This window comes from Lutzomyia longipalpis, chromosome 1, assembly GCF_024334085.1.
Source record: "Lutzomyia longipalpis isolate SR_M1_2022 chromosome 1, ASM2433408v1".
Classification (NCBI taxonomy): Eukaryota; Metazoa; Arthropoda; class Insecta; order Diptera; family Psychodidae; genus Lutzomyia; species Lutzomyia longipalpis.
In genome coordinates, this window is record NC_074707.1 from 29,273,175 (window position 1) to 29,288,055 (window position 14,881).

The 14,881-nt window shown below is 33.9% G+C and overlaps 1 protein-coding gene across 2 annotated transcripts in view; it reads right to left on the minus strand.

The window, feature by feature from the left end:
* LOC129797529 (rho GTPase-activating protein conundrum) overlaps positions 1-7,051 on the minus strand; it is a 35,612-nt gene extending 28,561 nt beyond the window's left edge. For both annotated transcript variants that reach the window (XM_055840212.1, XM_055840211.1), the window contains exon 1: positions 5,426-7,051. The gene's annotated coding sequence lies outside the window, so the exon portion shown is untranslated. The remainder of the gene's footprint in view (positions 1-5,425) is intronic.
* Positions 7,052-14,881: the final 7,830 nt, after the last annotated feature.

The following is a 14,881-nucleotide window of genomic DNA, read 5'->3' on the forward strand; positions in this document are numbered from 1 at the left end:
TGGTAGCACCCGCAATTGCCCCGCACTGTGCAATCACAATTTTCTCAAAACATCTTCCTTAATTAGACGTGTGCCGTCAATTTTGTGCAATCCACACCTCGATGTTTTGCAATTGAGACATAGGGATTTACAACGAAAAACAGCATACCAAATGAACAAGCAATAAAATATAAGATGAAGAAAAAAACAAAACTATCTTGACCTCAAACCACGTTTGTACGTGGAATCAAGTGAATGCAGATTTAGCGTTTATCACCCAGCCCCAGCATATTTCGGCAAAAATTGCAGAGCAGCTTAAAGGCAAATTAAAATATATACCAACTTGATCTTTCACCTTCACGCTGAGACCTAAAAACTAAGGGATGGTCACGTTATTTTGGAAACTCGGGGACTTTCAAGAGCGATTTTCAAGCTAATTTTGAAACCAAAAATTCGAAATTTGCTTGCACTGTTGTTAAATGGCCAAAAACTGATAAGAATTCAGTACTTTCAATCTAAAAAATAAATTTTTGTGCTCAAAAAAATTATTTGAAATTCTCACATTTTGGCCATTTTGTTCCTGTAGAGTTTCCAAAATAACGTGACCATCCCTTACCTCCATATTGTGTGTACCACTCAATTAAAATACAATTATTGCAATATCAGCAATTGAGAAATTAATGCTTATTTTTCGACAATATTTTTCTTTAATTTTTTTTCCTGCCAACATCGTGCAATCAAGTACTTTTACAATGAGCGAGCCTCCCGCTCTTTATGGTCTCTTTGGTAACTTTTCTGCAATTTCAGCAGAGACCTTCCCTCCTTATTACAGTGTCTTGTGACTAATACATTTCTCAGTGTACATCTTCTCTTTCTCCAGCATTAACTCACAAAACACATCTTCGGCCGTGTTGCTATTGGATGGTCTTTTATTTTCTGCACACAACATAACTTTGCATATTTTCCCGTATGTCGTGGAAACGCATCGTGTAACGCTCCACTTAAACAATTCTCGGTATGTAAGCAATATAATATGGTTGTACAGTACCAAACCAAACATAATGGCATTCGTCTTAGTTCTTCTTTTTATTTATGAAGAAGCCTATAAATTCTATCGCATGTAAGCTTTGTTTGCGGAGCTTTTGTAAATATTGATTGATGCAAATTCTGAAATCCGGGTTCGATTTTAACTTTTCTTTTTTTTTAATATTTATGAAAATTTTGAATTGTTCAAATATAGGTACAAAATACCAAAATTCTTAAACCTCTTCTTGTATTAATTTATTTAAGATGTCTCAGAACTCTTAAAAACCACTTGTCCTAATTTTTCAAAAAAGAAATTGATTAAACAAGAACTAATGCTAATAATTTCCATTTCCTTTAGTTTCTAAACATTAACACCATTAAGTGAAAAAAAGTCAATTAAACATCTTATTTATAACACTGCACCATTATATTCAGTTTCTTACTGTATACGAATAGGCGAGGAAAAGATAAGAAGATATACCAACTGAAAAAAACTAATAATTCAGCAAAGTTGCATGAAAAAGAGCATAACATAAACACGAGAAGTAAATAAATAAGTGTTAAGCATGGAAAATGATTAGTTTGTCAAAGTGAGAAATAAACTCCTTCATCTGCAAGAAACACTATATGTCATGCTTTTTCATCAAGTGACGCCGGAGAAATCTAACACTTCCTCAATTTATATCGCCTTCTTCGCGTCAAGTGCTGAGGGCGGGTGTCCTAAATAAGTCCAAGAGAGGAATTTGTCCATTTAACGTACCTAAGATAAAGTCATAGAGCTGTGAATTTATAATGTTTATAGAGGCATTGAAAAACCTAACAGCATCCCCGAGGAATAATTTAATTTCAAAAGCAATACAAGAAGAACATTATTTGCTGCAAGATAAAATCCCTGAGCACTATTCATTTCCTCTCAGCCATCTCCCGAGAGCTACTACATATAAGTAGGACTTTTATGCATCATCCAAGATGAAATGTGGCATAGGGAGAAAGAACTACTGAACAGCTAGCTATAAATGCAACCCAGCTTTAGAGTGACAAATGCATCCAAGAAGAGGGTCGAAGATGTGGAAAGGTGAATTCCACGGAATTTCTCAGTCAATAAACACAATGCATCTAATACAGGAAACAGCACCACGGTCGAGTGTAAAACCCATAAGAAATAACGTGGGCAAGAAGAGAACAAGGCGGCATTAGGGCTAACACACAACCCACCGTTGAGAAATTCCAAATAAATGAACTCTCGTGGTGCCTCTGCCACCTGCCATGGGTGAGTGTGCCTCGCATTCTCCCTCTAAACAATTATTAACAAAGAGAACAAATTTATTGCTATTAAATCCCAACATAACGTTCATAAATACAAGCTTCTATGCTCAAAATTACAAGTTACTTTGAACTGGTTCACTGGTGATGAATCTCATACCCCGGCATTCCATTGCCTATTTGTCCCTATACCGCATGGGAGAAAGAAGTTGCGCGCGCGAAGGCCAAGAATGTGAACTAGAAAGAACTCTCTTTTGATTTGTTGTCTTGCAGAATCACTTAGTCAGCCTCCTAATAGAATGAACTTCCCGACAATACATCCAATAAAATCGATTGTGGAGCTGTCCATCACCGTAAAATATATACCTTTTCGCACCCTGTCAACCCACAACTAACGGTTACCGTTTTAGGACCATCTCTCCTTAATAGATTTCCAATTAAAGATTTTATACTCATGGAATTCACTTAGAAAGTCTCAGGCAGGTCAACCCAATCAGTCAAGGGACTAACTTGCCTTTATGATTGGTTTTCCTTAGAAACTACATTAAAGCTTTATTGGATTTCCTCGTTGAAATCACCACAAGAGAGTTAAAAATATATTTTACTAAAAGCTGTAAAAATCTCTATAGAAGTTGTCTTATTTTGATTTTTTTAAGAATTCTTTTGTTCAACTTCCTATCAAAAACCTATGATAGAAAACTTTCCAGACTACAAGCTTTTAATTTCGTACAAAACGTGCATTGACGCACCAAAATTGTCTTTATGTGGCAAATATTAATTTAAATATTTATTCAATCTTAATCCAACAAGAAAAGTTTAACCTCCACAATTATTACGCTCCAAGCTAGAATGGTTAGTAAATATGAAAGAAAACTAATTATGAGAATTCTTTGATCTATGCGATCTCTGGTGCATGAAAAGGAGTAATATTCTTGAGAATGTTAAAGAAGAAAAAAACACCCCTCTTCGGTCACGTATAGAAGAACCCTTCACAGGTGAAATTGCGTGAGAATTTCAACAAAACTTTAAAATAGGGGAAAAAATTAAAACCACCAACTGTGTACTCCGAAATGGCTTATCATATTCTTACGACAAAAAAAGTTTCTTCTCAAAAAATATTTAACATCAGCAAATACTTGATTATTGGAACATACACAGATGTTAAACGTGAGTTTCTTAAAAAGTGCCACCACCTTTATCAACAATATATGGTCAACAATTGCCATATCATTGCAATAATATGGGACTTGGGTGTACCGTTGCGGCGTAATAGGAGTAAATCTTTGGGTAAATGCAAAAGAGGTGGGTCCAAAAGGAAGTTTCCATGACGTTAATTTATGTACCTTATAATATCTTTAGTTTCACAGCATAAATTTCCCTATAATATTCCACACAAAACCCATGCGAAAGACTTTTGAAACGGTTAGGTACTTCCATGTGACATCAATCGAACATTCGCTCCCAGTCCCACTCTCTCGCCCATCTGCACCTTTACCTCTTCCTCTGTCGATACCTCTGCTCTTTTCATAATATAATAAACTATTGAGCAAAGAGAATTATGTAATTCAAACGTTTTGTAATAGTAAATTGAAAGAAAATAAAGTGAATTTGAATTAATGGACAGTGTCACACACCGGAAGTTGAGCCAAGTCAAGTGTTGTAATTGGTAAAGAATTTAACTTTAGCATACTTGAAGATTAACCATTAGGCACATGCGCAAAGGCTGTTTTAATACCTGAGCAAGCTCTATTTGTAAGATCGATTGTTCTTTGTAATTCACAATAGATAACAATGGATTCAATCGAAGTGATAGTTTCGATGTTGTCGAAGAATACCAAAAGAAAACATCCAATGCGCCTTGTCAGTATTGTACTCACAAGTTTGTTCAGTAGAAGAAGTAACATAAAGCATAAAGGCTCCAACAGATGGACGAGAAATTCCTCGTGCGGTGCGGCGCGGCGAGGATTTCGGCCAATCAGAAGCGAGAGATGGCTCACACACTCTCACCGCATCACACGAGAGAGTTTTTCGGCCAATCCGAAGCGACGATGGGCCACGAAATCCTCGCCGCGCCGCACCGCACGAGGAATTTCTCGTCCATCTGTTGGAGCCTTAAGTAGAAAGAAAAAAAACATAAAATTCTTTGAATCTTCCTTGTTCTATTTCATTCTCTAACTGCTATAAAATTTATAATGATGTATTAAATAAAATACGGTGCGCAGCTATCAAGGCTCACCATCAAGTTCTTTTCTCACAAAAAAATCAAACTTCGATATCTTCTACGGTTTTTATCATGATTCTTGATACCATTAAACCGACTTAAGTATATTAACTGAGTAATGGTCTAATGGGTCTAATAGTTCTAGAAACTCCACAGGAACAAATTACAAAAATTATTGAAATTCAAATAATTAAATTCATTTAAGACGGAAATGAGTGTTATAGTCATGTATCCAGAATACAACAAAAATTTTCATTTGTAATTACTTAAAAATAGGTCAGAAAAAATCCCAAGCTTTCTTAATTATTTAACCATATATTATTTTATGAGATCGTGATTAAATGTTTTTAATGCATAAAGAACTTATAAAGAACCTATAAAGAACTTAACGAATGATTGAAAAAAAATCCCAAAATTGATAAACAAAAACTTTCTTCAGGATAAAATTTTAATAAATATTTATAAAAACTCCGCTTAAAAAATTTGATATTGAATACCTACATAAATAGGTATCGCAATGATCCCATATATAGTGAGGGAACCTCGTTTACCAACCACCTTGGACTTCACTTGGCAGACAACAGAATATTTTCCTACCTATATTGGGTAACATTTCCGTCTTTTTTCTCATCTCACAGAGCATTCTTTGCCCTGCAGATGACGTCTTGTGATTATTGCGTGAGGGAAGATCACCATAATTGGTAGTTAGAACACAAAAAGGGGTGGATTTATACGTGAAAAAAAGAGCATTTCAATGACTTTTTTTTACCGCAACGGTTGAGAAGGAAATATATTCTCTCGACAAAAGCAAAATGCTTTAAAGAAAAAAAACTTTCATGCCAGGTGTAATCTTATCTATATACAATACACAATTCTCTAGCAGTCTACGTAAAGGTACAACAAAAAACGCAAGCATTGTGATGAAAACGAACTTACCTGGATGATTTTTCTTATCTGCACACCGGTGACTATGTCGTCTTCACTGTATTGCGGATCGTGTTTGGTGAAATTGAAGGGAAATCGACCCAGGTTGAGTAAATGTGTGTCCCAAAGTGAAATTCCAGTGAAATTTCAAAACAAACCATCTGCAGTGGTGCAGCTAATTGCACAAAAGACCAATACACAAGTTAATTTGTCGTCTTCTACGGGTTGTGAACCATTTCTTCATCCAAAAGAGCTTTTAGATTATTATAAGGCACAATGTGATTGATGATGGAGTCAGTTGTATGCGATTTATATGGTTAATCTTCCTCGTTTAATTCCTTCCACTTTTTCATTCGTTTCTTCTCTTTCGCATAGTACACCACACAGTCTTCTCTCACAAATCTCCGTATCTCTTCATGCAATTATAATGTTGTTCAATTGGACGATTTACAAGAAAACATCGCACTTCACTTCGCCTCCAATTTATAACGCTTCGTTGCTAATTTATTTATTTATATAGGTTTATTTTTTTTATTAAAAACTTCTTTTTTTGCAATTCCTTGTAGTCTTCTCCTCAAGAGTGGTCCTCTTTCATCTTTTTACTTCTTTGTAGGAAAATATAAAATGTACTGCAACGTACAGTATGAGTCAATGCTGGGAATTTTGTGGGTACAACAGTGAAATGTATTTATTGCCAATCCAAATAAATCACGTCCTTCACAATTCTCTGATTCATGCAGCGTCTTCAGATACTTCTTTTGTTAATACACACACTGACGTCATCAATTTCTGTGGCATTTGATTGGGAACCTCTCGATTTTTTAGAGAGTATACCTTCAACTTCTTCAGCTCGCACGCTCGAGGGTGCCACAAGAATTGTTTTTCGATATCATCCACTTGTTGAATTGTTCTTTAAGGTGCAGCCGTGTGCTTAATAAATGCTAACGTGTCTACACAGTAATGAAAAATATTTCGGTTTTCGTGGATCTTTTTTTGGTAGGTATGTGGATTGTGGAGGCTCCGTGGTAAGAAATTGAGCCGAAAAGTGTGCGATTTATGTGACACACACACCGCAGAAAGTGACAGAGGTTTTCAAAAAGCAACACTCTTGGGCTATTTAGTAAGCGGCTTCGGCAACTTTCACAACACACCACTCTTGGTGCCAAAGACTGTGTGCAATTAAACTCTACGAAAAATTTCTCATTGACCAATTACACTGGGATATAAGTTGATGTGTCTCTTTCCATATATTAATTTATTTATCATTCAAGTCCCATTTTCAATCACACACTTTTTTTCCTCTATTTTTCCTGCCTCCGTGCATTCATTCACTCTCGTGAGATATAAAAGACCTTATTAACTTTTTTTTAAATCTCCAACTTTAGACAGTCACTTCGGGTTCTCTCTCTACAAAGGTATGTATGTAGATTTTATTTGAAGACGATTTATTGAGAAGCCACGAAAAATAGCCACGGAATTAGGCACTATAAACTAACATATTAGCAAGAGAGTGTCTCAAAAGATAAGCACACACGTGAAAATTAACTAAAGATGATTTTCTAATTAAAGTGTTAACGAGAGAAATTGCACAAAACGTCCAACCTGCGCCGATGTATTTTCTCAACTAAACTCGAAAACTTCTCCATCGGGTGTAAATCGTTTCACTTGCTTCTTTACCCCGACGCACACACTGCGGTGTCGGTTGCCTTCTCTCTTTCGAAAACAAGTCTCACAGCAACATAGGCACACATAGACCCACAGCATACACCACCATGCTTTAAAATCAACAAACACACGCATCAGCTTCAATATCAATTTTAAATAAAATGTTCAAGGCATTCCACTCCGACTCTCAATATCTCCAATTCACCTAACAAGCTCACTCGGAGAACTTACCTGTTCGATTGGTATGTTAGGTTGGTCAGAAAGTTCATGGGATCAATTATGAATGCACAAAATCCATATTCTTTTTTTGGAATTTTGCTTTAAAATTTCATGCAAAGTAATAAATCAGAAGAATTAATTTTCATCTGCCTAATTGACTTAAATCCTAACACTGTACGGTGGAGACGCCTGGTAATTTGAGTCAATCGATTATAGTTTAAATTGAAAATTCAGATATGTTAGGTACTCTTATAACTAACGGAATTCTACAACGCCTAAAATGAGTTAGAATTACAGTGGAGACGCCTGGTTACTACATCCAATATTTCTGTTTAAGCGGCATAAATACAATAATAAGTTCTTGATTCCTTAACCTTCCCGTATGTTTAAGAGAAACAATACGCTGTTTTCAATCATTCTTTGTCATTTGACATTTTAAAACCTTTTTTATTTACAGATTTTGTTAATATTATAACAAAAAGAAAAATTCGGCGAAAAACAATCACAAACAATTAGCAGAAACTTCGAGATTTTCTTAGTCTGGTAGTTCACGAATTTGTGAAATAACTCCCGTACCGATACGTAAAAAGTCCCACCGACACATGTTTCGTACATACACACAAATCGCGAGATGAAGGTGGGAGAGTTAATCTCGTCAGTGGTCAGGTATCAATTGTATATTCCCAAAGCAAATGGTTTGCGTCGCAATCGGAAGTTATCGGAGTATGTTTCTTAAATATCACACAAATGGGAAAAGGTGACAAAATCGTCTCTCAGGTGCGACACGACCTTCCCGCGTCCTTCCATACATTCAACAACACCATCGAGATTCTCTGTGCCCAATTGCCAGAGCACGCGATCAAAAATTCCATGCAAAAAAAAAGTTAAAACCACCCATCAGATACGATTAGGGATTTATAATCTTGTATGGGGAAAAGTGGAGCACTCACGAAAAATGAATGAAGAGTGAGAGGACAGCACCACCTTCTCCTTTAAATTAGATTGGCATTCGATAAGGAAAGAGTCATAAATTTTCCACAGGCGAACCTCACAAGAATCGCAACAATTAGTAATTAATTGGTGCAAAATGATAAATGATCCACGTGCTGAGTTAGTAATATAGAGTTTTTTTGCTCATATATTGTGATTCACATTCATTCATAAAGTATTATAAGGAGGACGTTAAAATGTGAAAATGACCTGCAAGACAAACACAGAGTTGTGGAAAAAAATATTTCCATAAATTTCCATTGCGTACATATTTCTCATCTATTGCGACGTTCTCATTCGCAATCAAGAGATTTCAATCAATGACAATTTACATCGCTCACATCAGATCAATTCTAACGATGGATAAATGGCTGTTCTCAAGCTAGAAAAAAAATTACAGGCACGCACGTTTGGTATGCAATACGTCTTTAGACGTTGAATAGCATTATCTCAAAGTACTTCCACGATAAGAATTAGTCACGTTGATGATATCACCTCAGTGAAACCCATAGAGAACGACCAAATCAGAAATATTGAGATTTATAGAACTTACTATCTATGTCATATTGGAACCATTTCAGAATGAGCATAGTATTTTGGGGATTAAGTAACAAATTTTTCAAGGATATATTCCCAAAAAAAAGAACGATTATTCTTTAACCATTTTGTGAGATCAACGAACGGCAATGAAGATAGCGCACCCACAAATAATCTCTCCGTAATACTTAACACGGTTGCTTCACAGCGACAAATTCCAATTGAGATAAAATTTTTAAGAAATTCCTTACGACCACCCAAAGGAAATTGTAATTGTCACATACTTTCCACGAACAAGATAAGAATCCTGACAAATTACGTGACTTTTGCATTTAACTTCTCCAAAGAAGAAATTCTCCAAAAGCCCATGTATCTCTTTTTCTTTCCTTAAATTCAATTGTATATTGCACGTGTACTCAATACAAATCATCATGTTGAAAATTCTGTTTTTAGTGAAATTCTTTTGAACGTACTTCAAAATATTCCACAGGATATGTGAAGGTAAAATTCCCTGAAAAAGAACTTCTATTTCGAATCATATTAAAATTAATAGATTAATAATTTTTGTTTTTTTTTATTTTGTTTTTTTTTTTAGTTTTGTTTTCTTTTTTTTAATTTTGTTTTATATTAGTTTTTTATACCACTCGAGTTTTTTTTTTGTGCGGTTCAAGGATGATCACGAGTTCTGTAAAAAAAAAATAGTTTGAAGACCTTCCAAAACTAGTCAAAAAATTTTACAAGTCATGTAGATTCTGAGGTATCATCAATTTTATACTAATAGTATTTATTTTAATTTTTTCTATTTCCTATTATTGCACACAAATTAAATTACGACGCATAAACACTATACGTTTTGGTAAACGAACTTTAATAACTGGTTAAAGGATTTCACGACTGTTTAAAATTGATGTAGTTTTTTTTGTCGGACTGGACCCGTTCTGATTTACTTTTACCTTGCAAAGTTAAATTTAACAAGGACAAAACCGGACGAAACAATATAACGAGGGATGCATTGTAAAACCGGTTAAGTCGGTTCGGAGCTCACACCGACTTAGCCGGTTTTACAATGCAGCCCTCGATAAAACGAAATAAAAATTACGTTCTTTATCCAGGGATCTAAGGAGATGGCGCTTATACCTCAATATGCCATTTCGTATTCTATAATCTCCCTTCCATATTCTCCTTTCTTATTTTTCACTTTTTCAAAAAACTTATTTTTTCTTTCGGCTAAGAATGCTTTTACGTCCATTTTGAAGCGATGGTAAGACGGTAATGATTTTTTATGAGTTTTTAACAATGACATGCATTTTTTTTATGTTTGACAAACGAGATTTTATTTTTTTAATTGTAAATAAATTTTTACTTATAAAAATCAATGTAATTTATTTAAAATAAATGGCTGTGATTACGTTGGCTGTGATTCAAGCCCATTCACCCAATTTTGCACATAAAGGAAGAATCACAGCTTGTAAGTTTTATTTTAATATTTGCAATTTGAAAAGTCATTTAATATTCGAGAAAATCTTTCTGATCCTGAAATTGATTTCATGTGAACATATTACGCTGAATTTTTAATAAATTGAACACATAAGAGAGAAAAATCGAGAAAACAACAAAAGGGAAAGCTGTTTTGAAGATTCTCATGCAAAACATCTATGCAGAACGAGAAATATATAATTGGTTATTTTAGAGCATAAAAAAAGTTATTAAATAATTGAATGAAATAATTACTATAACGACTGTAACATTAGTAAAAGTGTTTTCCTAACAAAACATCGTAATAGAAAATGCGTGTTTCTATTTTTTCCAAAACTTATGAAAGAGTCTATGGATGTTTTTCACATTGCTGTCTGGCGTAATTTCACAATTGCACCTCATTCAATTGCTTTATAAAAGTTTATCATCTTTTTCAGCAGAATTATTTATAGAAACCCCGCGTGAAAGTTTATCTTCTACAATATTATTTATTGCACCCAAAGATTATAACTCCAAGCAGCGTTTTGTTCCTTTGTGCAGAGATCGATTTTGATAGTGCCACTGGAAGTAATTTTGTGCTTTTCCGGCATAGGAAGTTAATTAAAAAGATTTCTTTGTGAATTTTAAATGGCAAATAATAAAATTATTTATTTAAAGCTCTTCAACAATAAGCCTAAACTTTATGTAAGAATTTCAATGAAAGTCTTCACAAAAGAATTTTTCTTCCTTCATATTTTAACAATTGTAGTGAATTAATTTTAAATTAATATTCTAGTTTTATAAAAGATTCTTTAAAGAATATTCTTTTGTGAAATCCATTTGAAACATTCTCTTGACAAAGAAACTCCCACTGAAACCCCCATCGAGGACTCCAACTGTGTATAGTATTTCTTTCAAGACCCCCAAAACTCAAGCAAACCAATTCTAAATATATTCTTTTCCGAGCTAATGAAGCTAAAGAGACTTGCTCAATTGAATATTGCTATTATTTTCATGTGGTTCCATGATATAATTCTCTTGGAATTTCAATTTTAAGTTAATTGGCTTAAAAATTTGTACGCTAGAGTCCCATTCTCAATGAAAGAATGTAGTCATACACATGCTGTCCCATGTTGTATATATGGAGTTATATAGAAGTGTTTTCAAATTTGGAGTATACGCGCGTAAATACCTTTCAAAGTTATTTAACAATTGTGAAACACCTGTAGAATGCCGTAAGAAAAATGTGAGAGATTTCTTGAAATATGAAAAACTATTCTACTTCTATTTAGTTGGCAAAGGTCGATATTGATCTTGGATTATCCCGTCATACCCTGATTGGCTAATTGTGTGGAAAATATTCTCTTTTTTTCTCCCGTCACACTTGCAAGAATTAAAATGAGATTAATAAAATTGTCGATATATTGCAGAAAACCTTGTCTACATAACTTAATTTTTCAAACATTCATTTACTTTTTAATATTCTAAAAATTCTTTTATCGCAAATACCTAGATTTTTTTTAATTGAACTCGGCGAATAATTAAAAAATATTTCATAAAATTGCTAAAATTATTCTTGTACTTGATGATTATTACATGAGTCCTTTGATCTCAATTTGCCCTTATTCAATTGGGCGTGTATGATGCAACGTTTACAATGTTCACCCTGAAAATTAACATATTTGTGTTCTTTGCATAAGACTCTCTCTCTATATAAACCTTCTTTTTACCATACCTTGACTTTACAAATTAACTATCACACCTGAGTCATGGCCTTTTGTCTCAAAGAACTTCTTTTCTTTTACATTCTGTTGGTGTGACATAAGAAAACAATAGCGATTATTGTTGGTATTCATCCTAAAAATAATTTGAAACACTATGTATTGAATTAATAATAATAATTTAATATTTATAGCCTTCATTGTTGTACACGATGGAATGGGCGTTTAACTAATATTCCTCTTTCTTCAAACATTTTTTCAACATACTTCCATTCTATTGTATGACAAATGCGCGAGATAATTTCTCCAAAGTGACCATTTTCACAAATTAACATTCTCTTAATCATCTTCCATGATATGAATATTAATCCCTTAAATAAATTAATCTCTCTCTCTATGGAACTCATGCTAAATTGCTGGTCATTTCCCCACTCTGCATGAGTATAGAAGTAAGCCTATATCCACTGTGTGGCTCTTAAGTTAAAATTGCTCCTAGCGAAAATTTTCTGTGTAGTCTACCTGGCCTGTAATGTTGGAATAGAATTGTGCGTATGTAGAAGAAGATTATATACCTTGTCGGCATCGGGGTTTTAATGTAGAGTGAGTGAAATCGAATGAATGACGATGGAATTCTTCCACTTTGTTGTTACCTGCGGACTGCACTCCGTGTTGGATATGAAACAGGTATTTTGTGGACAGTGACGCCGTTTCTATTCACAAACCTTTCCATCATAAATTGAATGGGCAAGGAGATAAAAAGAAGGCCCCTCTGGGATCAAAGATCGAAGGGAGATGTGAAGGAAAAAAAGGTTCCCCTCACCACCACCTGTTTGAAAAATCTAAATAATCATCAATTTTTCTTAGAATCAAACACCTATTTTGTTGGTCGCGCAACGCTTTGGTGTTTTCTAAACAGCTACACTTCACCAAGAAGTCACAGGTAGAGTAAATGAGTTTGAGAGATTTAAAGAACCAAGCAAATAAGAACAGAATAATTTGACTAAATATTTATAATGTTACAGTTACATATTCCTTGCATCCTTTATATGCTTAAAAGAAAGCTTGATGAATTAATCTGATTAAATCGGTTAAGAATTATTAAGAATGTTTTGTCTTCACTACACCACCTGATTCCATAAATTCAACAATGGTCACGCAGGAATCACAAAACTCATAAACATACATGGACTATCTTTGTTTTCATTTCTTGCCAGTTTGGTTCTCAACAGGTTGATATCAAATGAAAAATTCCTTGAATTAATAATAATTGTTAACGTGATGAAGGAATGACGCAGTTAATCTTACTACTGCCCAGAGAGACACATTCAACAAAGCACGTTGGCAATTTTTTTTTCTTAGACCACTCACGATAAGTGCAAGAAGATGAATAACAGAGCCCCGTATATGCACATCATGGGCACCACTGATAATGCATCACAAGGAATGAAGAGGGATTGCAATTCACCTGCCTTTTAGCATTCAGAGTCAATAGATTGAAGGTAATTTTCATTTAAAATCATCATAAACGGGCACAATAAATTGTCGATGGAATTTTCTCATAAGCTTCTCATTTGATCATTTGAGACACCTGCACAATTGTAGTGGATGAGATCGCTGTCGCATTGAAAGATATTAATCAATAAATGAATGGGAGAATTTAGCAAATCAGCAAAGATATAAAAAAAACCACGATATTCTGCAATAGGATGAAATACAAAATATCATTCTTCCCATTCACGTATTTTACACACACACGTCATATTTCATCGCCATTCACAGTTTAATCTAAACACCACGGAATTAGAAGACGAAAAGAGCTTATTAAGACATGTGATGAGTGGAAATTTGTGGCAATTTGAGACGCGATATCGAAGAGGTTTTTTTTTTGCTGTTTAATGTTTGCTCAAAAGCGAAAAGGTCACCACCATACCAATGATCTTATCGAACAACATCTAATAACTTGCTCAAGAACGCGATTTTTCTCATTACAATTCATGATTTGTAATGTGGAGTGATTTCCAAGCAAACAAGAAATCCACTAAAATTCGAGTGAAATATTTCGATGTGAACCTTTTCTGTCGAAATATGTTGATTTTTTTTATGATTTTAGGAAATATAAATTGGCCAAACGTTTTTTGCTAATAAAATAAAGCATTTTTTAAAGAAATCCTTAATTAAAAAGCCTGAGAATGAACTAAGGTTTTAGATGTTTTTCTTTCAGACATTTTATTTTGTATTTTATTAAAAAAGATAATAAATTAATTTCTTCAAAATTTTCCAGAATAACGATCTCATTTTTTTAACATGTATTTAATGGCGAGCAAGATGGCGTCCTTATTTAAAAAAAAAACTTTTAATTCCAAAATGGCGTCTTCTTTTAAAATAACAACATGCCTTTTTTTAAAGATAGCGATCATTCTAATATTTTGTTTTTCTTTTTATAGGAAAAATAATTAAAGGTCCTAGATTTAGGGTGTCAGCTTTCATTCCTCTTGGAGGATTTTCCTGGCCAAAGTGACCAATTTGGTTTTTTTTTAATCGTCTCAATATGAAATTTATTTTTTTCATTGTGATAAATTTTACGTCTATAATGTATAGGAGGGGCCAATAACTTCAAGTTTGTGGAAAGAAAATCTGGAAAAACGTTTTCTTTTTCTGAGAAAATTAAGGTTAAAGTTTTAGGTATATATATATATATCGTATGGCACTAGTACGGCACTAATAAATAAACACGAAATCACAATTCTACAATTGCACGTCCAGGTTTTGGAGCCACAAAATAGAGTCTCCTGTGAGGTTATTTAAAACATGAATTCCTTCATCAAACTTCCGATTAGGGCATTCATCCAGGATGTGTTGAATAGTTTGAGAAGGACAACCA